The 24,882-nt window shown below is 51.4% G+C and overlaps 1 protein-coding gene across 1 annotated transcript in view; it reads right to left on the bottom strand.

Annotated features, from left to right (window-relative positions):
• LOC149443720 (NACHT, LRR and PYD domains-containing protein 9A-like) overlaps positions 1-24,882 on the bottom strand; it is a 76,426-nt gene that overhangs the window by 36,620 nt on the left and 14,924 nt on the right. The gene's annotated exons all lie outside the window — the stretch shown is intronic.

Below are 24,882 nucleotides of genomic sequence, written 5' to 3' on the forward strand. Positions count from 1 at the left end.
TTTCTGCGGTATATTAAGGCCCTGTACATTCAGGGTAAGGATATTTAATGAGCCCATGGGGAGAGTGTATAGTACTTTGAATAGTATGGCACCACCAACTGGGATGGAGCCTGACTACTACTGTGGGAGATGAAAATGTTGTGGAGTATGTTGCGCAAAGTCATGGAGTCATAGTGGGGGGAGGGAGGAGGGGTACGGTAAGGGAAAGGTAACATGGAAGAAGGGGTATAGAAGGCCATTTAAGGCCTGAAAGGTGGGTTCCCAAGGACACCCTGGGTCAGGGTGATCTAGGGAGCAATAGTAGCCCAAGTGTTATTAAATAACCAATAACACAGGGGCTAGGGTGGAGTGAACAGGTACGCGGACTGTGAGGATGACAGCAATATGCTTAATAAATGGTAACGAGGTCCCGGTAGAAAAAACAGGTATATAAAAAAAAAAACATCTGAGAAAATCAGGGTGTCCTAGACTCAGACGGCACTAGCAGTACTGGTGAGACATCTTGGGTGTAGGGGTGTGGCTTTGCATGCCGCCAAAGCCTAGGCTCCCAAATATAAACTAAAATGGAGCCCAGGAGGGGGGGTGCAGAACAATCCCCAGGTTGCGGGGCAACGTTTGGTGTGTGTGGCAAAAAAGGAAAAAAGAAAAAAGCGTGGGATATAGTTCAGTACATGGTATCTTGCGAAGATGGGCCCGGAGACGAAAAATGCCCTCTTTTGTGGAGGCTGAGTTGACCTTCAGTTGTACGTGCAGGGCAGGACTTCCGTGGCGAGCAGGACGTGGACCTCCGCTTGGCACTTTCTGAAGGTGTCGCTGGGGAATATAGTTGTAGGATCCACAAGGTTTCTAGTAGGTCCTCTGGAGTCTTGCAGGTGTAATCTCGAGCCTGGTATCGGAATCGCACTGCAAAGGGGAAGCTCCACCTATATTGTATAGCGTGTTGTTGAAGAACTTATAGGTGAGGTTTCATAGCCCTGCGCTTGGAGATAATTGTGGGGCATAGATCTTGGAATAATTGGTAGGTATGACCCTGGAACTGTAGAGATTCTGCATTATGGGCAGCTTGTAGGAGTTGCTCCTTGGTACGGAAAAAGTGGAGCTTGGCTATAATGTCGCGTGGTGAACCGTCCGTGCGTCGTGATGCTAACGCCCTGTGAACTCTATCCAATTCTAATCTTTCGATTGGGATAGCTGGGGCAAGCTCTTGGAACAGAGCTGTTACTGTTGATTGGACATCGACGATCGTTTCCGGAAGGCCACGGATACGTAGATTTAAGCGCCGTGCTCGGTTTTCAAAATCCTCCAGTCGTGTTAATAGTATTGCGTTTTCATCACGAAGGAGGTCAAGGTCATCCTTTGTTGAATTGCCTGCTTGGTTCACACTAGATGCGATTTGAAATTGTGCTTTTTCTTGTTCAAACAATTTTTATTAATAGTAAACCAGAGTAACATAAACTGGGAGACATTACCATTATACATTGGACATTGTAGTGATAACAAAACAGAAAAAGTGAAGATCACGATACAATTGTCTATATATTTCCGACAAAAACAAGTAGGCAAGAATTTATGACAAATAACATTATATCGTTGGTCAATCAGGGTAATGGCTCACAAGGGCATTAAAGAGGGAGGGAAGTTTAGAGGGGGGTCAAACAGGGGAAGGGGGGCAGGGGAGAAGGAATAGCAACAATGACTCCATGAACTTTATCGAGTGTACGATAGCCCCTATGAGCTATGTATGAAGGCTATTAACAATACCCATGGGGCATAGCACACAAATCAAGGAAGGAGGAGTGATTCGTCAAAGTTAGGTGGAAGGAAGCGCTCTACCCAGGGAGTCAATATGCACAAGAATTTCGGGATTGTGTCAAGAATTGTGGCTTCCACCTTTGCATGTATCATGGCTTGTGTTAATTTGGTTTTGACAGCCGCAACACTTAGGTTGGGGGATTTCCAGGATTTCGCTATAATCTGCTTAGTCGCCGTCGTGACTTGCATATGGAGCTTGAATTGCGAATTGGAGATGCCGGGGGGTCGTTGATTGAGTAGGGCTGTTGCTGGATCAGGTCGTAGAGTGATAGTACTGAGTGTGGATAGTATGGTGAAAATTTCAGCCCAAAAGATTTGGGCTACTGGGCAGTCCCACCAAATGTGATAATGTGTTCCTGGGTCCGCACAGCCTCTGAAACAGTTGGGTGAATAGCTAGGGGTAAATTTTGCAATTCTCGCAGGGACTAAGTACCAGCGAGTTAAGACTTTATAGTTCGTTTCTAATGCTATGATTAGAGATGAGCGAATCGAAGTATCCGAAGTGGAATTCGAGTCGAATTTCGGAAAAATTTCGATTCGTGCCGAATCCGAAAAACAGCCTAATTCGGACGCGCGAATCGAAATTTTTCCGAAAATGGCGGCTGACATGTGCGGCGACGGAGCGGGGATGTCGGGGAAGGCGCGCAGACAAGGCGCGCTGCCCCATAATGCATTCCTCAACGACATGTGATCGCATCAGCCAATCAGCAGCCAGCCAGCCAGCACTGTGTAATGGTCGAGGTATATATAGCGGCCATTTTGGAAATCTTCATTTGCCTGCAGTCATTGAACAGAGGCAGACCGCTCTGTACTAGGGACAGGGACAGAGTTAGGGCCACAGAAACGAGAATTGGGGACAGAGAGAAGTTACTTAGGGACAGAGAACCATTACTCAGGGACACAGACTTGTTAATGAGGGCCACAGAATCGTTATTTAGGGACAAAGAAACGCTAGTTAGGGCCACAGAATTCATACTCAGGGACAGACAGAATTGTTACTCAGTGCCAGAGAATTGTTACTTAGGGCCACAGAAACGTTATTAGGGCCACAGAATTTTTACTCAGGGACAGACAGAATTGTTACTGAGTGCCAGAGAATTGTTACTCAGGGACAGACAGAATTGTTACTGAGTGCCAGAGAATTCTTACTCAGGGCCACAGAATTCATTCTCAGGGACAGACAGAATTGTTACTCAGGGACAGACAGAATTGTTACTGAGTGCCAGAGAATTGTTACTCAGGGACAGACAGAATTGTTACTGAGTGCCAGAGAATTGTTACTCAGGGACAGACAGAATTGTTACTGAGTGCCAGAGAATTGTTACTCAGGGACAGACAGAATTGTTACTGAGTGCCAGAGAATTGTTACTCTCACAGACACAAAATTGTTACTTGCACAGACACAGAATTGTTACTTGCACAGACACACAATTGTTACTCAGGGCCACAGAATTCATACTCAGGGACAGACAGAATTGTTACTGAGTGCCAGAGAATTCTTACTCAGGGCCACAGAATTCATACTCAGGGACAGACAGAATTGTTACTCAGGGACAGACAGAATTGTTACTGAGTGCCAGAGAATTGTTACTCAGGGACAGACAGAATTGTTACTGAGTGCCAGAGAATTCTTACTCAGGGACAGACAGAATTGTTACTGAGTGCCAGAGAATTGTTACTCTCACAGACACAAAATTGTTACTTGCACAGACACAGAATTGTTACTCGCACAGAGACAGAATTGTTACTCAGGGCCACAGAATTCATACTCAGGGACAGACAGAATTGTTACTGAGTGCCAGAGAATTGTTACTCAGGGACAGACAGAATTGTTACTGAGTGCCAGAGAATTGTTACTCTCACAGACACAAAATTGTTACTTGCACAGACACAGAATTGTTACTTGCACAGACACACAATTGTTACTCAGGGCCACAGAATTCATACTCAGGGACAGACAGAATTGTTACTGAGTGCCAGAGAATTCTTACTCAGGGCCACAGAATTCATACTCAGGGACAGACAGAATTGTTACTCAGGGACAGACAGAATTGTTACTGAGTGCCAGAGAATTGTTACTCAGGGACAGACAGAATTGTTACTGAGTGCCAGAGAATTGTTACTCTCACAGACACAAAATTGTTACTTGCACAGACACAGAATTGTTACTTGCACAGACACACAATTGTTACTCAGGGCCACAGAATTCATACTCAGGGACAGACAGAATTGTTACTGAGTGCCAGAGAATTGTTACTCAGGGACAGACAGAATTGTTACTGAGTGCCAGAGAATTGTTACTCTCACAGACACAAAATTGTTACTTGCACAGACACAGAATTGTTACTCGCACAGAGACAGAATTGTTACTCAGGGCCACAGAATTCATACTCAGGGACAGACAGAATTGTTACTGAGTGCCAGAGAATTGTTACTCAGGGAAGACAGAATTGTTACTGAGTGCCATAGAATTGTTACTCAGGGACAGACAGAATTGTTACTGAGTGCCAGAGAATTGTTACTCTCACAGACACAAAATTGTTACTTGCACAGACACAGAATTGTTACTCGCACAGAGACAGAATTGTTACTCAGGGCCACAGAATTCATACTCAGGGACAGACAGAATTGTTACTGAGTGCCAGAGAATTGTTACTCAGGGACGGACAGAATTGTTACTGAGTGCCAGAGAATTGTTACTCTCACAGACACAAAATTGTTACTTGCACAGACACAGAATTGTTACTTGCACAGACACACAATTGTTACTGAGTGCCAGAGAATTGTTACTCAGGGACAGACAGAATTGTTACTGAGTGCCAGAGAATTGTTACTCAGGGACAGACAGAATTGTTACTGAGTGCCAGAGAATTGTTACTCAGGGACAGACAGAATTGTTACTGAGTGCCAGAGAATTGTTACTCTCACAGACACAAAATTGTTACTTGCACAGACACAGAATTGTTACTCGCACAGAGACAGAATTGTTACTCAGGGCCACAGAATTCATACTCAGGGACAGACAGAATTGTTACTGAGTGCCAGAGAATTGTTACTCAGGGACAGACAGAATTGTTACTGAGTGCCAGAGAATTGTTACTCTCACAGACACAAAATTGTTACTTGCACAGACACAGAATTGTTACTTGCACAGACACACAATTGTTACTCAGGGCCACAGAATTCATACTCAGGGACAGACAGAATTGTTACTGAGTGCCAGAGAATTGTTACTCAGGGACAGACAGAATTGTTACTGAGTGCCAGAGAATTGTTACTCTCACAGACACAAAATTGTTACTTGCACAGACACAGAATTGTTACTCGCACAGAGACAGAATTGTTACTCAGGGCCACAGAATTCATACTCAGGGACAGACAGAATTGTTACTGAGTGCCAGAGAATTGTTACTCAGGGAAGACAGAATTGTTACTGAGTGCCATAGAATTGTTACTCAGGGACAGACAGAATTGTTACTGAGTGCCAGAGAATTGTTACTCTCACAGACACAAAATTGTTACTTGCACAGACACAGAATTGTTACTCGCACAGAGACAGAATTGTTACTCAGGGCCACAGAATTCATACTCAGGGACAGACAGAATTGTTACTGAGTGCCAGAGAATTGTTACTCAGGGACAGACAGAATTGTTACTGAGTGCCAGAGAATTGTTACTCTCACAGACACAAAATTGTTACTTGCACAGACACAGAATTGTTACTTGCACAGACACACAATTGTTACTGAGTGCCAGAGAATTGTTACTCAGGGACAGACAGAATTGTTACTGAGTGCCAGAGAATTGTTACTCAGGGACAGACAGAATTGTTACTGAGTGCCAGAGAATTGTTACTCAGGGACAGACAGAATTGTTACTGAGTGCCAGAGAATTGTTACTCTCACAGACACAAAATTGTTACTTGCACAGACACAGAATTGTTACTCGCACAGAGACAGAATTGTTACTCAGGGCCACAGAATTCATACTCAGGGACAGACAGAATTGTTACTGAGTGCCAGAGAATTGTTACTCAGGGACAGACAGAATTGTTACTGAGTGCCAGAGAATTGTTACTCTCACAGACACAAAATTGTTACTTGCACAGACACAGAATTGTTACTTGCACAGACACACAATTGTTACTCAGGGCCACAGAATTCATACTCAGGGACAGACAGAATTGTTACTGAGTGCCAGAGAATTCTTACTCAGGGCCACAGAATTCATACTCAGGGACAGACAGAATTGTTACTCAGGGACAGACAGAATTGTTACTGAGTGCCAGAGAATTGTTACTCAGGGACAGACAGAATTGTTACTGAGTGCCAGAGAATTGTTACTCTCACAGACACAAAATTGTTACTTGCACAGACACAGAATTGTTACTTGCACAGACACACAATTGTTACTCAGGGCCACAGAATTCATACTCAGGGACAGACAGAATTGTTACTGAGTGCCAGAGAATTGTTACTCAGGGACACCTAATCGTTGAATTAAATAGTATGTCAGACAACATGCAGAGGAGTGGCAGAGGAGGCAATGTTTTAGGAGCGAGCAGACGTGGCAGCAGAGGAAGGGGTCGAGGCAGCAGTATTCGCAGCCAGAGGCCAGTGCTCCCGGTGTCATCCAGCGGTCGTGTCTCCACCGACAACCCTGCCGTCATTGATTGGTTGGCTCGGTCGTCTTCCTCTTCCCAGGTCACCTCTGACACCTACAGCCAACGGTCGGTGGGTACGTCAGACACAACCGTTAGTTGGCATGGCCCGGGACCAAGCCCACTGAAATCACGTGTCCTCTACCTGCCCCTGTCCTTTGCTGTTCCCTCACCAAGCGAAGTATCGCATGCTGTGGGCTCAGCCCCACTGTACAGTGAGGAAGAGCTAACAGAGGGCGGTCAGGAACGGGGGGAGACATCGGCCTTTTCAGCAGCCAAGCGAACAAGTACTGGCGAGGAGAGTGGCTCGGTAGCCGGTCTAGAGACAGGTCTGTCTCCTGACCCAGACGCAGCCGAGGGGGCTAGTAGTGAGGCGGAGACCCTACTTGATGATGAGGAGGTTGATCGCACTTGGCAGCCTCGTCGTCATCAGGCAATTTCTTCCGCATCATCAGGAGAAGAGGGTGGCAGCTTGGCAGCGAGCAAAACAGTCGGTGGGTTGCCCAGGAGACAGCAGCAGGGTCGCATCAGTGTCAGTGGAGCCAAACGTCCACGGAGTAGAGCACCAGCTCCACTGCAGCCTACCACCACGGCCAGTAGTGGTGCCGGTGCGCACGGAGGAAGTAGCAGTCAGCCAGTGAAGAGTAGCGGGGGCAAAGTTTCCTACTCGGTGGTGTGGCAATTTTTCCTCAAGCCGCCCGAGGAAGTAAACGTAGCCGTATGTCGACTATGTGGCCAGAAATGCAAGCGTGGCCAGGGGGCCCATGTTGGGACTACAGCGTTGCGTCAGCATATGCAGCGTCACCATTCGGTGGCCTGGGAAAACCGTGATAAACATACGGCGGTTCTGCCTGCCCCAGCCCCCGCTCCATCACCCGCTCCGTTACTTGCTCCGTCACCCGACGTCGTCAATCGCCCTCTATCAGCCAGTCAAGGCTCCAACACCTCTGCTGAGGGGAGTTGTCGCTCATTGGCATCTTCCGCTCGTTCAGATGCTCCTTCTCCTGCTACTCCTCTTCTCGGATTCCGTCAACAGTCTTTCTTGGAATCCGTATCCAAGAGACAACAGTTTGCGAGCACGCACCCGACGGTGCAAAAGCTGAACGTCCTCCTGTCCAAGTTGCTGGTGCTGCAGTCCCTCCCTTTCCAACTGGTGGACTCAGCACCTTTCCGAGAAATGATGGCTTGTGCCGCGCCGCGGTGGAGAGTGCCAAGCCGTCATTTCTTTGCCCAAAAGGCAGTGCCAGCCCTGCATTCACATGTAGAAGAGATGGTGGGCCAGTCTTTGAGCATGTCGGTCTCTGCCAAAGTGCACGGCAGCGCCGACGTGTGGAGCTGTAACTACGGTCAGGGACAGTACATGTCATTTACGGCCCACTGGGTGAACGTGGTGCCGGCACAGCCGCACCAGCAACTTGGACAGGTCACGACGCTTTTGCCTCCACGTTTGCACGTCCTTGGTCCAGCAAGCATGTCCGCCTCTACCACCTCTTTTTCCGCCGTGTCCTCAGCCGCCACCCCCGTGCCAAGTCCCATTACCCGACCGGCATATCACATGTGCAGGGCGCAACGGTGTCACGCTGTGCTGCACCTGGTATGCCTTGGCGAACGTAGTCACACAGGGGAGGAACTGCTGAGTGTAATGAACAGAGAAATCGACAGATGGCTGTCTCCGCGCAAACTAAAAATCGGAACCATGTTGACTGACAACGGAAAGAACATGGTGTCTGCTCTGCGTCAAGGAAGGTTGTGCCATGCGCCATGCATGGCTCACGTGTTCAATCTGGTTGTCAAGCGGTTCCTAAAATCCACCATCCCACTGCAAGACATCCTTAAAATGTCACGTAAACTGTGCATGCATTTCAGCCATTCCTACACCGCAAAGAACACCCTCATTGAGCTGCAGCGGCAGAACGGAATTCCACAGCATCGCCTGATCTGCGACGTTGCAACAAGGTGGAATTCAACCCTACACATGTTAGACCGCCTTTACGAGCAGCGAAAGGCCATCACCGATTTCCTGATGTTACAAGCGGATAAAGGTACTCCCCTGTGTAACTTAGATGTCAGCCATTGGCAGCTCATGCGTGACACCTGCCGCTTGCTCAGGCCCTTTGAGGAGGCCACGCTATTCGTGAGTCGGCAGGACTATGGGATGAACGACGTCATTCCTCTGTTGCACGTCCTGGAACAAATGCTGTTAACAATGGCTGGTCAGGGTGCGGTAGACGTGGCGCACAGATCTCAACGCCACATGACCCCTGTGGGGGCAGGACAGGAAGAAGAGGAGGAGGTAGAGGAGGACATTTGTGCTCAGGAATTATTGAGTGAAATGGGTGGTTTTTCCACTCAGCGGACAGGAGTGGAGGAGCAGGAGCATCTGGTAGAGGAGGAGGAGGAGGAGACAGAGGACCCAGACGCACCGTGGCAGTATGCTGTGGAGATGGAGGCAGGGAGTCCCTCGCATTCCTTGGCACAAATGGCCCATAGCATGCTCGGTTGCTTGCGTAGCGACAGCCGAATAATAACCATCAGACAGAGGGATGACTTTTGGCTGTCCACCTTGTTGGACCCTCGCTACCGGTCCAAAATGGTGGCCTTTTTCACACCTGCTGAGAGGGAGGCCAAAATTACGTACTATAAAAACCACCTATGTAGTCAGTTGGTCTCTGCCTTTGTGCGCCATCGTCCATCCTCAGACACTGTGGGCCCTGTGCGCTCGCGTTCCGCTGGCATGGCAGCAGGGGAGGGGTGGGGTGGTAGGAGCAGTGGCAGCTCCACCAGCAGCGGCTGCCTCAGTCTGCAGTCGATGATGAGTAGCTTTCTTCACCAGCGCAGTGAGGAAACTACTAACCAGCCGCAGCAGCAGCAGCAGCATCAGGTGGACCTGGAGCAGGAGCTCAAACAACAGGCTTGGGCCTACTTGGACAGCACCCTGCCAACCGAGGTAGACAATCCCCTTGACTACTGGGCAACGAAACTTGACCTTTGGCCCCAACTAGCTGAATTTGCCCTTGAAAGGCTGTCATGCCCGGCCAGTAGCGTGGCATCGGAGCGCGTGTTTAGTGCGGCAGGAGGTATTGTAACTCCGCGGAGGACACGACTGTCCACCCAAAGTGTGGAGAGACTCACGTTTGTGAAAATGAATCAGGCGTGGATTAGTCTGGATTTCAAACCACCAGTTCCTGACACAACTGACTAAATCCGCCATGAATCATGCCTCAAACATGTGCCACTTTCAGGTCTCCTCACACTGCTGGTGTGTTGAATTTTTTGACATAGGGTGCTGGCAGATTACGGGCCTCCTATAGCTGCTGCCAGGCCCCTAATCTGCCATAGGCCCCTATATACCGCCTCCTCCTGCTGCTGCCAGGTCCAGAGTCTCTCATGGGTCCCTGTACGGCCTCCCATTGCTGCTGTCTCCATCGCCACACTCTGCTGCCATGTGCCACTTTCAGGTCTCTTCACACTGCTGGTGTGTTAAATTTTTTGACATAGGGTGCAGGCAGATTACGGGCCTCACATAGCTGCTGCCAGGCCCCTAATCTGCCATGGGCCCCTATATACCACCTCCTCCTGCTGCTGCCAGGTCCAGAGTCTCTCATGGGTCCCTGTACGGCCTCCCATTGCTGCTGTCTCCATCGCCACACTCTGCTGCCATGTGCCACTTTCAGGTCTCTTCACACTGCTGGTGTGTTAAATTTTTTGACATAGGGTGCTGCAAGATAACGGGCCTCACATAGCTGCTGCCAGGCCCCTAATCTGCCATGGGCCCCTATATACCGCCTCCTCATGCTGCTGCCAAGTCCAGAGTCTGTCATGGTCCCTGTACGGCCTCCCATTGCTGCTGTCTCCATCGCCACACTCTGCTGCCATGTGCCACTTTCAGGTCTCTTCACACTGCTGGTGTGTTAAATTTTTTGACATAGGGTGCAGGCAGATTACGGGCCTCACATAGCTGCTGCCAGGCCCCTAATCTGCCATGGGCCCCTATATACCGCCTCCTCATGCTGCTGCCAAGTCTAGAGTCTCTCATGGGTCCCTGTACGGCCTCCCATTGCTGCTGTCTCCATCGCCACACTCTGCTGCCATGTGCCACTTTCAGGTCTCTTCACACTGCTGGTGTGTTAAATTTTTTGACATAGGGTGCAGGCAGATTACGGGCCTCACATAGCTGCTGCCAGGCCCCTAATCTGCCATGGGCCCCTATATACCGCCTCCTCATGCTGCTGCCAAGTCTAGAGTCTCTCATGGGTCCCTGTACGGCCTCCCATTGCTGCTGTCTCCATCGCCACACTCTGCTGCCATGTGCCACTTTCAGGTCTCTTCACACTGCTGGTGTGTTAAATTTTTTGACATAGGGTGCAGGCAGATTACGGGCCTCACATAGCTGCTGCCAGGCCCCTAATCTGCCATGGGCCCCTATATACCACCTCCTCCTGCTGCTGCCAGGTCCAGAGTCTCTCATGGGTCCCTGTACGGCCTCCCATTGCTGCTGTCTCCATCGCCACACTCTGCTGCCATGTGCCACTTTCAGGTCTCTTCACACTGCTGGTGTGTTAAATTTTTTGACATAGGGTGCTGCAAGATAACGGGCCTCACATAGCTGCTGCCAGGCCCCTAATCTGCCATGGGCCCCTATATACCGCCTCCTCATGCTGCTGCCAAGTCCAGAGTCTGTCATGGTCCCTGTACGGCCTCCCATTGCTGCTGTCTCCATCGCCACACTCTGCTGCCATGTGCCACTTTCAGGTCTCTTCACACTGCTGGTGTGTTAAATTTTTTGACATAGGGTGCAGGCAGATTACGGGCCTCACATAGCTGCTGCCAGGCCCCTAATCTGCCATGGGCCCCTATATACCGCCTCCTCATGCTGCTGCCAAGTCTAGAGTCTCTCATGGGTCCCTGTACGGCCTCCCATTGCTGCTGTCTCCATCGCCACACTCTGCTGCCATGTGCCACTTTCAGGTCTCTTCACACTGCTGGTGTGTTAAATTTTTTGACATAGGGTGCAGGCAGATTACGGGCCTCACATAGCTGCTGCCAGGCCCCTAATCTGCCATGGGCCCCTATATACCACCTCCTCCTGCTGCTGCCAGGTCCAGAGTCTCTCATGGGTCCCTGTACGGCCTCCCATTGCTGCTGTCTCCATCGCCACACTCTGCTGCCATGTGCCACTTTCAGGTCTCTTCACACTGCTGGTGTGTTAAATTTTTTGACATAGGGTGCTGCAAGATAACGGGCCTCACATAGCTGCTGCCAGGCCCCTAATCTGCCATGGGCCCCTATATACCGCCTCCTCATGCTGCTGCCAAGTCCAGAGTCTGTCATGGTCCCTGTACGGCCTCCCATTGCTGCTGTCTCCATCGCCACACTCTGCTGCCATGTGCCACTTTCAGGTCTCTTCACACTGCTGGTGTGTTAAATTTTTTGACATAGGGTGCAGGCAGATTACGGGCCTCACATAGCTGCTGCCAGGCCCCTAATCTGCCATGGGCCCCTATATACCGCCTCCTCATGCTGCTGCCAAGTCTAGAGTCTCTCATGGGTCCCTGTACGGCCTCCCATTGCTGCTGTCTCCATCGCCACACTCTGCTGCCATGTGCCACTTTCAGGTCTCTTCACACTGCTGGTGTGTTAAATTTTTTGACATAGGGTGCAGGCAGATTACGGGCCTCACATAGCTGCTGCCAGGCCCCTAATCTGCCATGGGCCCCTATATACCGCCTCCTCATGCTGCTGCCAAGTCTAGAGTCTCTCATGGGTCCCTGTACGGCCTCCCATTGCTGCTGTCTCCATCGCCACACTCTGCTGCCATGTGCCACTTTCAGGTCTCTTCACACTGCTGGTGTGTTAAATTTTTTGACATAGGGTGCAGGCAGATTACGGGCCTCACATAGCTGCTGCCAGGCCCCTAATCTGCCATGGGCCCCTATATACCGCCTCCTCATGCTGCTGCCAAGTCCAGAGTCTGTCATGGTCCCTGTACGGCCTCCCATTGCTGCTGTCTCCATCGCCACACTCTGCTGCCATGTGCCACTTTCAGGTCTCTTCACACTGCTGGTGTGTTAAATTTTTTGACATAGGGTGCAGGCAGATTACGGGCCTCACATAGCTGCTGCCAGGCCCCTAATCTGCCATGGGCCCCTATATACCGCCTCCTCCTGCTGCTGCCAGGTCCAGAGTCTCTCATGGGTCCCTGTACGGCCTCCCATTGCTGCTGTCTCCATCGCCACACTCTGCTGCCATGTGCCACTTTCAGGTCTCTTCACACTGCTGGTGTGTTAAATTTTTTGACATAGGGTGCTGCAAGATAACGGGCCTCACATAGCTGCTGCCAGGCCCCTAATCTGCCATGGGCCCCTATATACCGCCTCCTCATGCTGCTGCCAAGTCCAGAGTCTGTCATGGTCCCTGTACGGCCTCCCATTGCTGCTGTCTCCATCGCCACACTCTGCTGCCATGTGCCACTTTCAGGTCTCTTCACACTGCTGGTGTGTTAAATTTTTTGACATAGGGTGCAGGCAGATTACGGGCCTCACATAGCTGCTGCCAGGCCCCTAATCTGCCATGGGCCCCTATATACCGCCTCCTCATGCTGCTGCCAAGTCTAGAGTCTCTCATGGGTCCCTGTACGGCCTCCCATTGCTGCTGTCTCCATCGCCACACTCTGCTGCCATGTGCCACTTTCAGGTCTCTTCACACTGCTGGTGTGTTAAATTTTTTGACATAGGGTGCTGCAAGATAACGGGCCTCACATAGCTGCTGCCAGGCCCCTAATCTGCCATGGGCCCCTATATACCGCCTCCTCATGCTGCTGCCAAGTCCAGAGTCTGTCATGGTCCCTGTACGGCCTCCCATTGCTGCTGTCTCCATCGCCACACTCTGCTGCCATGTGCCACTTTCAGGTCTCTTCACACTGCTGGTGTGTTAAATTTTTTGACATAGGGTGCAGGCAGATTACGGGCCTCACATAGCTGCTGCCAGGCCCCTAATCTGCCATGGGCCCCTATATACCGCCTCCTCATGCTGCTGCCAAGTCCAGAGTCTGTCATGGTCCCTGTACGGCCTCCCATTGCTGCTGTCTCCATCGCCACACTCTGCTGCCATGTGCCACTTTCAGGTCTCTTCACACTGCTGGTGTGTTAAATTTTTTGACATAGGGTGCAGGCAGATTACGGGCCTCACATAGCTGCTGCCAGGCCCCTAATCTGCCATGGGCCCCTATATACCACCTCCTCCTGCTGCTGCCAGGTCCAGAGTCTCTCATGGGTCCCTGTACGGCCTCCCATTGCTGCTGTCTCCATCGCCACACTCTGCTGCCATGTGCCACTTTCAGGTCTCTTCACACTGCTGGTGTGTTAAATTTTTTGACATAGGGTGCTGCAAGATAACGGGCCTCACATAGCTGCTGCCAGGCCCCTAATCTGCCATGGGCCCCTATATACCGCCTCCTCCTGCTGCTGCCAGGTCCAGAGTCTCTCATGGGTCCCTGTACGGCCTCCCATTGCTGCTGTCTCCATCGCCACACTCTGCTGCCATGTGCCACTTTCAGGTCTCTTCACACTGCTGGTGTGTTAAATTTTTTGACATAGGGTGCTGCAAGATAACGGGCCTCACATAGCTGCTGCCAGGCCCCTAATCTGCCATGGGCCCCTATATACCGCCTCCTCATGCTGCTGCCAAGTCCAGAGTCTGTCATGGTCCCTGTACGGCCTCCCATTGCTGCTGTCTCCATCGCCACACTCTGCTGCCATGTGCCACTTTCAGGTCTCTTCACACTGCTGGTGTGTTAAATTTTTTGACATAGGGTGCAGGCAGATTACGGGCCTCACATAGCTGCTGCCAGGCCCCTAATCTGCCATGGGCCCCTATATACCGCCTCCTCATGCTGCTGCCAAGTCTAGAGTCTCTCATGGGTCCCTGTACGGCCTCCCATTGCTGCTGTCTCCATCGCCACACTCTGCTGCCATGTGCCACTTTCAGGTCTCTTCACACTGCTGGTGTGTTAAATTTTTTGACATAGGGTGCTGCAAGATAACGGGCCTCACATAGCTGCTGCCAGGCCCCTAATCTGCCATGGGCCCCTATATACCGCCTCCTCATGCTGCTGCCAAGTCCAGAGTCTGTCATGGTCCCTGTACGGCCTCCCATTGCTGCTGTCTCCATCGCCACACTCTGCTGCCATGTGCCACTTTCAGGTCTCTTCACACTGCTGGTGTGTTAAATTTTTTGACATAGGGTGCAGGCAGATTACGGGCCTCACATAGCTGCTGCCAGGCCCCTAATCTGCCATGGGCCCCTATATACCGCCTCCTCATGCTGCTGCCAAGTCCAGAGTCTGTCATGGTCCCTGTACGGCCTCCCATTGCTGCTGTCTCCATCGCCACACTCTGCTGCCATGTGCCACTTTCAGGTCTCTTCACACTGCTGGTGTGTTAAATTTTTTGACATAGGGTGCAGGCAGATTACGGGCCTCACATAGCTGCTGCCAGGCCCCTAATCTGCCATGGGCCCCTATATACCACCTCCTCCTGCTGCTGCCAGGTCCAGAGTCTCTCATGGGTCCCTGTACGGCCTCCCATTGCTGCTGTCTCCATCGCCACACTCTGCTGCCATGTGCCACTTTCAGGTCTCTTCACACTGCTGGTGTGTTAAATTTTTTGACATAGGGTGCTGCAAGATAACGGGCCTCACATAGCTGCTGCCAGGCCCCTAATCTGCCATGGGCCCCTATATACCGCCTCCTCCTGCTGCTGCCAGGTCCAGAGTCTCTCATGGGTCCCTGTACGGCCTCCCATTGCTGCTGTCTCCATCGCCACACTCTGCTGCCATGTGCCACTTTCAGGTCTCTTCACACTGCTGGTGTGTTAAATTTTTTGACATAGGGTGCTGCAAGATAACGGGCCTCACATAGCTGCTGCCAGGCCCCTAATCTGCCATGGGCCCCTATATACCGCCTCCTCATGCTGCTGCCAAGTCCAGAGTCTGTCATGGTCCCTGTACGGCCTCCCATTGCTGCTGTCTCCATCGCCACACTCTGCTGCCATGTGCCACTTTCAGGTCTCTTCACACTGCTGGTGTGTTAAATTTTTTGACATAGGGTGCAGGCAGATTACGGGCCTCACATAGCTGCTGCCAGGCCCCTAATCTGCCATGGGCCCCTATATACCGCCTCCTCATGCTGCTGCCAAGTCTAGAGTCTCTCATGGGTCCCTGTACGGCCTCCCATTGCTGCTGTCTCCATCGCCACACTCTGCTGCCATGTGCCACTTTCAGGTCTCTTCACACTGCTGGTGTGTTAAATTTTTTGACATAGGGTGCAGGCAGATTACGGGCCTCACATAGCTGCTGCCAGGCCCCTAATCTGCCATGGGCCCCTATATACCGCCTCCTCATGCTGCTGCCAAGTCCAGAGTCTGTCATGGTCCCTGTACGGCCTCCCATTGCTGCTGTCTCCATCGCCACACTCTGCTGCCATGTGCCACTTTCAGGTCTCTTCACACTGCTGGTGTGTTAAATTTTTTGACATAGGGTGCAGGCAGATTACGGGCCTCACATAGCTGCTGCCAGGCCCCTAATCTGCCATGGGCCCCTATATACCACCTCCTCCTGCTGCTGCCAGGTCCAGAGTCTCTCATGGGTCCCTGTACGGCCTCCCATTGCTGCTGTCTCCATCGCCACACTCTGCTGCCATGTGCCACTTTCAGGTCTCTTCACACTGCTGGTGTGTTAAATTTTTTGACATAGGGTGCTGCAAGATAACGGGCCTCACATAGCTGCTGCCAGGCCCCTAATCTGCCATGGGCCCCTATATACCGCCTCCTCATGCTGCTGCCAAGTCCAGAGTCTGTCATGGTCCCTGTACGGCCTCCCATTGCTGCTGTCTCCATCGCCACACTCTGCTGCCATGTGCCACTTTCAGGTCTCTTCACACTGCTGGTGTGTTAAATTTTTTGACATAGGGTGCTGCAAGATAACGGGCCTCACATAGCTGCTGCCAGGCCCCTAATCAGCCATGGGCCCCTATACCGCCTCCTCCTGCTGCTGCCAGGTCCAGAGTCTCTCATGCCATGTGCCACTTTCAGGTCTCTTCACACTGCTGGTGTGTTTAATTTTTTGACATAGGGTGCAGGCAGATTACGGGCCTCACATAGCTGCTGCCAGGCCCCTAATCTGCCATGGGCCCCTATATACCGCCTCCTCATGCTGCTGCCAAGTCTAGAGTCTCTCATGGGTCCCTGTACGGCCTCCCATTGCTGCTGTCTCCATCGCCACACTCTGCTGCCATGTGCCACTTTCAGGTCTCTTCACACTGCTGGTGTGTTAAATTTTTTGACATAGGGTGCTGGCAGATTACGGGCCTCCTATAGCTGCTGCCAGGCCCCTAATCTGCCATGGGCCCCTATATACCGCCTCCTCATGCTGCTGCCAAGTTCAGAGTCTGTCATGGGTCCCTGTACGGCCTCCCATTGCTGCTGTCTCCATCGCCACACTCTGCCATGTGCCACTTTCAGGTCTCCTCACACTGCTGGTGTGTTGAATTTTTTGACATAGGGTGCTGGCAGATTACGGGCCTCCTATAGCTGCTGCCAGGCCCCTAATCTGCCATAAGCCCCTATATACCGCCTCCTCATGCTGCTGCCAAGTCCAGAGTCTGTCATGGGTCCCTGTACGGCCTCCCATTGCTGCTGTCTCCATCGCCACACTCTGCCATGTGCCACTTTCAGGTCTCCTCACACACTGCTGGTGTGTTGAATTTTTTGACATAGGGTGCTGGCAGATTACGGGCCTCCTATAGCTGCTGCCAGGCCCCTAATCTGCCGTAGGCCCCTATATACCGCCTCCTCATGCTGCTGCCAAGTCCAGAGTCTGTCATGGGTCCCTGTACGGCCTCCCATTGCTGCTGTCTCCATCGCCACACTCTGCCATGTGCCACTTTCAGGTCTCCTCACACACTGCTGGTGTGTTGAATTTTTTGACATAGGGTGCTGGCAGATTACGGGCCTCCTATAGCTGCTGCCAGGCCCCTAATCTGCCATAGGCCCCTATATACCGCCTCCTCATGCTGCTGCCAGGTCCAGAGTCTCTCATGGGTCCCTGTACGGCCTCCCATTGCTGCTGTCTCCATCGCCACACTCTGCCATGTGCCACTTTCAGGTCTCCTCACACTGCTGGTGTGTTCCATTTTTTGTCATAGGGTGCTGGCAGATTATGGGCCTCCCATAACTGCTGCCAGGCCCCTAATCTGCCATGGGCCCCTATACCGACTCCTCATGCTGTGACGTTGCAACAAGGTGGAATTCAACCCTACATATGTTAGACCGCCTTTACGAACAGCAAAAGGCCATCACAGATTTCCTGATGTTAAAAGCAGATAAAGGTACTCCCTGTGTAACTTAGATGTCAGCCATTGGCAGCTCATGCGTGACACCTGCGCTTGCTCAGGCCCTTTGAGGAGGCCACGCTATTCGTGAGTCGGCAGGACTATGGGATGAACGACGTCATTCCTCTGTTGCACGTCCTGGAACAAATGCTGTTAACAATGGCTGGTCAGGGTGCGGTAGACGTGGCGCACAGATCTCAACGCCACATGGCCCCTGTGGGGGCAGGACTGGAAGAAGAGGAGGAGGTAGAGGAGGACATTGGTGCTCAGGAATTATTGAGTGAAATGGGTGGTTTTTCCACTCAGCGGACAGGAGTGGAGGAGCAGGAGCATCTGGTAGAGGAGGAGGAAGAGGAGACAGAGGACCTAGACGCACCGTGGCAGTATGCTGTGGAGATGGAGGCAGGGAGTCCCTCGCATTCCTTGGCACAAATGGCCCATAGCATGCTCGGTTGCTTGCGTAGCGACAGCCGAATAATAACCATCAGACAGAGGGATGACTTTTGGCTGTCCACCTTGTTGGACCCTCGCTACCGTTCAAAAATGGTGGCCTTTTTCACACCTGCTGAGAGGGAGGCCAAAATAACGTACTATAAAAAACACCTATGTAGTCAGCTGGTCTCTGCCTGTCTGCGCCAACGTCCATCCTCAGACACTGTGGGCCCTGTGCGCTCGTGTTCCGCTGCCATGGCAGCAGGGGAGGGGTGGGGTGGTAGGAGCAGTGGCAGCTCCACCAGCAGCGGCTGCCTCAGTCTGCAGTCGATGATGAGTAGCTTTCTTCACCAGCGCAGTGAGGAAACTACTAACCAGCCGCAGCAGCAGCAGCAGCATCAGGTGGACCTGGAGCAGGACCTCAAACAACAGGCTTAGGCCTACTTGGACAGCACCCTGCCAACCGAGGTAGACAATCCCCTTGACTACTGGGCAACGAAACTTGACCTTTGGCCCCAACTAGCTGAATTTGCCCTTGAAAGGCTGTCATGCCCGGCCAGTAGCGTGGCATCGGAGCGCGTGTTTAGTGCGGCAGGAGGTATTGCAACTCCGCGGAGGACACGACTGTCCACCCAAAGTGTGGAGAGACTCACGTTTGTGAAAATGAATCAGGCGTGGATTAGTCTGGATTTCAAACCACCAGTTCCTGACACAACTGACTAAATCCGCCATGAATCATGCCCCAAACATGTGCCACTTTCAGGTCTCCTCACACTGCTGGTGTGTTCCATTTTTTGTCATAGGGTGCTGGCAGATTACGGGCCTCCCATAGCTGCTGCCAGGCCCCTAATCTGCCATGGGCCCCTATACCGCCTCCTCATGCTGCTGCCAGGTCCAGAGTCTCTCATGGGTCCCTGTACGGCCTCCCATTGCTGCTGTCTCCATCGCCACACTCTGCCATGTGCCACTTTCAGGTCTCCTCACACTGCTGGTGGGTTCCATTTTTTGTCATAGGGTGCTGGCAGATTACGGGCCTCCCATAGCTGCTGCCAGGCCCGTAATCTGCCATGGGCCCCCGTACCGACTCCTCATGCTGCTGCCAGGCCCGTAATCTGTCATGGGCCACTGTTGTCGCTTGTTGGCATATTCCGCTCGTTCAGATGCTCCTTCTCCTGCTACTCCTCTTCACGGATTCCGTCAGCAGTCTTTCTTGGAATCCGTTTCCAAGAGACAACAGTTTGCGAGCACGCACCCGACGGTGCAGAAGCTGAACGTCCTCCTGTCCAAGTTGCTGCTGCCAGGCTCGTAATCTGTCATGCGCCCCTGTACCGCCTCCTCATGCTGCTGCCAGGTCCAGAGTGTGTCATGGGCCCCCGTACCGACTCCTCATGCTGCTGCCAGGCCCGTAATCTGTCATGGGCCCCTGTACCGCCTCCCCATGCTGCTGCCAGGTCCAGAGTGTGTCATGGGTCCCTGTACGGCCTCCCATTGCTGCTGCCAGGCCCGTAATCTGCCATGGGCCCCTGTACCGACTCCTCATGCTGCTGCCAGGCCCGTAATCTGTCATGGGCCCCTGTACCGCCTCCTCATGCTGCTGCCAGGTCCAGAGTGTGTCATGGGTCCCTGTACGGCCTCCCATTGCTGCTGTCTCTATCGCCACACTCTGCCATGTGCCACTTTCAGGTCTCCTCACACTGCTGGTGGTTTCCATTTTTGTCATAGGGTGCTGTATGGCCTCCCATTGCTGCTGCCTCCACCGCCACACTGTGGCTCCACACTCTGGTTTTGGCCCCGTGACTGGCCAAATGAGTGAAGTGTGCGGTGATTCTAAGATCGACGGCACTCATCTGCATGTCATACTGACTGACAGTATTATTTCTCTTCCCCAGCAGACTCCAAGGGCATTTAAATTAAAGGTACAGTGTTCTGCACTAATATTAAGTCTCTCTGAAGCCTAGAAACACCCTTTTTTAAGTTAAATTCACAGCGAATTTATTCGACTCGAATCGAATATTGTCCACGAATTCGCCGAATCAGTCGAATCGAATTTTTCATTTCTTCGCTCATCTCTAGCTATGATGTTCTGCGAAGATGATTTTGTGTTGGCCCAAATGTGGTCCCAATCTGATGAGTCGAGTCCCTTACCCAAATCCTTTTCCCACCTATGGGTGTAGGGGGGGTGCGCAGTAACCGAAGCAGTGAAGAGAGAGTATAGGCATGAAATAAGACCACGCCTGTGAGGGTCTTTACAACACGCCCGTTCAAAGAAAGACATGGCATCTGGTTGATTGGTTACTGTTGCGTAAGGGGCGTAAAAATGTTGTAGCTGCAAGTATCTGAATATCTCAGAAGCTGGAAGGCTATGCGTTTCCCTCAGCGAGGCAAAGGATTTAAACTTATTCCTCTGTAGAAAATGATGTGTACGGAGCAGGTTAGCAGAGGTCCAGGCTTGGAATAATAGGGGTGTCTGCCAGGCCGGGGGAAAAGCTGGGTTTCGGAGAAACGAGAGCATGGGATTATGTGGCGATTGGAGGAGATAATGGACTTTCAGTTTGTCCCATAAGGATAAGAAGTGGGATGTGATGGGGTTGGTTATAGAACGGCGGTCTATTGGCCTCAACCAGAGTAAGTTAGCTGTAGATAGGGGGTCGCACTCTATCGATTCGAGGGCAACCCATTGAGGGATTTCAGAGGTTGCGTGATACTTAGGTAACTGGGCTAAATGCGCTGTTTGATAGTACTTGCTAATGTCAGGTAGGCCGAGGCCTCCATTAAGCTTAGGGCGATATAGGGTGGAGCGAGGTATACGAGGGTGAGTATTGCCCCATACATAGGAAAAGATGCAACGCTGCAATGTGCGGAGGTAGTGAGGGGGGACTGGGACTGGGAGGACTCTAAATAGGAATAGGATTTTTGGGAGAATTGACATCTTAATAACTGTTATTCTGCCTAGCCATGCGAGGGGAAGGGAAGACCATTTAGTCAGAAGAGCAGAAAGATGGTTTAGCATCGGAAGGTAATTAGCTGCGTAAAGGTCTGATAACTTAGGTGTCAGCTTGATTCCCAAGAAGGGGATATGACACTGTGACCAAGGGAATGGTAGGATCTGCTTCAGGTGTGCCAGCTCTGTAAGGGGGAGAGAGATATTAAGAGCAGTTGATTTATTAGGATTTATTATTAAGCCAGAGAGCGAGCCAAACGCCTCGAGAAGCCGGAGTAGGGAAGGGGAGGAAGTCAGAGGGGATGTGAGGAAGAGCAAGACGTCATCCGCAAAGAGACATAACTTATGATGTATGCCCCATATCTCGAGTCCCCTGACATCCGGATTAGCTCTGATTAAGAGGGCCAGGGGCTCTATAGCCAGAGCGAAGAGCAAGGGGGACAGAGGGCAGCCCTGTCTCGTACCTCTGGAGATCGGGAACTGGGCTGACCTGTGCCCCAAATACCTAATTCTGGCCGAGGGCTCTCGATACAGCGAGAGAATCCAGGTTAAAAAGTGTGGGCCAAAACCCCAGCGGTGTAAAATGTAGTTGAGGTATGGCCATGAAACTGTATCAAATGCTTTCCGGATATCTAAGGACAGGAAACAGGCGGGAATATTGCGAGACCTGGCTAGATTTGCCAAGAGAGATGCACGTCTGACGTTATCTCCTGCTTGTCTAGTTGGGATGAAGCCCACTTGGTCGTTATGGATTAGAGAGCCAATACACATATTAAGGCGTATGGAAAGGATTTTCACTAAAAATTTGATATCAATGTTCAGGAGAGAGATTGGCCTATAATTGGACCACTGCGTGTCATCGGAGTTTGGTTTTGGGATCATTGAAATGTTCGCTTGTACTGTTTCAGGGTTGAAGGCTTGGCCAGATAGTAAAGCATTAAAGGCATTAGTAAGTATGGGTATAAGGAGATGGGCAAATTTTTTATAGTAGGTGGCTGAGAAACCGTCCGGTCCCAGGCGTTTACGCAGTTTTAGGCTTTTAATAGCTTCCAGGGTTTCGGCTGGGGAGATGGGTTGCTCTAGTGTCGCTATTTGGCACTCTGAGAGTTTCGGGAAAGAAATGGAGGTTAGAAGGGTATCAGCTTGTGTGGAATCAAAAGGTGTGGAAGAGGAGTAAAGCTGTGACAGATGCTTATGGAAAGTCTGTAGTATGTGCTCAGGATTACTAGTGAGGTTACCAGAAGAGGTGCGTATCCGGATAGGTCTAGTGGGCTGGTCCAGCCTGCGAAGTGAGAGGGCCAGGAACGTATTGGGTTTATTTGCCTTAGTATAATACTTGTGCCTAGACCTACGAAGTGAGAGTTCCGCTTGGTCCGTGAGAAAGAGATCCAACGCTAATCTAGATCGCTCTAGGGCCTCACGGTTGGCAGGTGAAGGGGTCGCCTGGAAGTCTTGATGGGAACGATCATAGGTCTGTTCCAGTGAGAGACGTTGTTGTCTTTTGGCTTTATTTAGGAAGGATGCTTTGCTAATGCAAAACCCTCGCAGTACCGGTTTATGTGCTTCCCATAACAGGAGAGGAGAAATATCAGGCGATTGGTTAAGAGAGATATAGTCCTTGAGGGCGGCCTCGATTTCTAGACAGTGCGCTGGATTTGCGAGCAAGTTATCATTAATTATCCAAGAGAATACTGCGGGGGATGGGGCTAATGAGGCCATGGACGTGAGTACGGCGCAATGGTCAGACCAAGGGATTGGAATTATTTCAGATGTCAGGAGCCGGGGAGAGGAGGCGGTGGTAATGAAAATATGGTCTATCCTGGAGAATGACTGGTGGGGGTGAGAATAGAAAGTGTATTGGCGTTTAGCCGGGTTGAGTTCCCGCCACGTATCTATCAACGAATGACGTTGTAGTATGGCTTGGAAGGTGTGTTTAGAGGTAGGGGCAGGGGAGGGATGAGGAGATTTGTCAAGAAAGGGATATATTACACTATTAGAGTCTCCGCTGACAAATAAAGTACCGCGCTTATGATGGTCTATAACTGAGAGTATGTGGGAGAGGAATGGTAAGGGATCTTGGTTTGGGGCATAGTATGCAACAATAGTGACATCCACATTTAGGAGTTGCCCTACTAGCAGAAGGTAACGACCCTCCGGGTCTTTGATTTCGGTGTGTAGCGTGAAAGGTGTTGTGCGATGAAAGGATATCAGTACCCCCCTGCGTTTGGTGGTTGCAGAGGCTGTGTAGACCTGAGGATAACGGGGACCGAAAAATTTGGGGGTAGAGTTGGGGGTGTAGTGTGTTTTCCTGTAGACAGACGACGTGAGCTTTAAGCGTAGCAAAGGTTCGGTGGGACATTAAGGCCCTGTACATTCAGGGTGAGGATAGTTAGCGAGCCCATGGGGAGAGTACGTAGTGGCTTGAGTAACGTGGCATCACCAGCTGGGATGGAGCCTGACGATTACTGTGGGAGATGAGAGCATTGCGGAGTATGTTGCGCAAAGTCATGAAGTCATGTTGGGGGGAGGGAGGGGGGTTACGGTATGGGAAGGGTAACATGGAGAAAGGGGTGTAGGAGGCCAGTTAAGGCCTAAAAGGCGTGTTCCCAAGGACACCCTGAGTCAGGGTTGGCAAGGGAGCAATAGTAGCCCAAGTGTTATGAAATAGCCAATAACACAAGGGCTAGTGTGGAGTGAGCAGGTACGTGGACCGTAAGGATGACAGCTATATGGTAAATAAATGGTGGTGGGGTCCGGTAGAAAAAACAAGCACAAAAAACATCCGAGGAAATCAGGATGCCCTAGGCTGAGACGGCTCCAGCAGCGCTGGTGCGACCCCTCGGACGTGGAGGTACAACAGCGCACGCCGTCAACGCCCGGGCTCCCGAATGCAAACCAAAATAGGGCCCAGAGAGGGAAGGCCAGGATAATCTCCAGATTATGTGGCAACCAAAATCCAACAGGCAAAGGGAGAGATGGCATCAAGGGCAACAGCCGCATAGACAAGAGAGTACACCGCTTGGCGTGTAGAACAAAAAGAGAAAGCGTGGGACATATTTCAGTCCATAGTGTCTTGTGAGGGGAGGCCTGGTGACGGAAAACGCCCTCTTTTGTGGAGGCTGAGTTGACCTTCAGATGCACGTGTGGGGCAAGACTTCCGTGGCGAACAGGATGTGGACCTCCGCTTAGCGCTCTCTGGAGGCGTCGCTGGGGAGAGTAGTTGTAGAATCCGCAAGGTATCTAGTAGGTCTTCAGGAGTCTTGCAGGTGTAATCCCGGGTTTGGTGGCGGAATCGCACAGCAAAGGGGAAGCTCCACCTATACGGTATGGCGTGTTGCTGAAGTACTTGTAGGTGGGGTTTCATAGCCCTGCGCTTGGAGATAGTTGTGGGGCATAAATCTTGGAACAATTGGTAATTATGTCCCTGGAATTGTAGAGATTCTGCGTTACGGGCAGCTTGTAGAAGTTGCTCCTTAGTACGGAAAAAGTGGAGCTTGGCTATGATGTCACGTGGCGGGCCATCTGAGCGTCGTGGTGCTAACGCCCTGTGAACTCTATCCAATTCCAATCTTTCGATTGGGATAGCTGGGGCGAGCTCTTGGAACAGAGCTGTTATCGTTGATTGAACGTCTACGATGGTTTCCGGAAGGC

Source organism: Staurois parvus, unplaced genomic scaffold (genome assembly GCF_062004578.1).
Source record: "Staurois parvus isolate SC_StPar_1 unplaced genomic scaffold, SC_StPar_1.0 ptg000837l, whole genome shotgun sequence".
NCBI lineage: Eukaryota > Metazoa > Chordata > Amphibia > Anura > Ranidae > Staurois > Staurois parvus.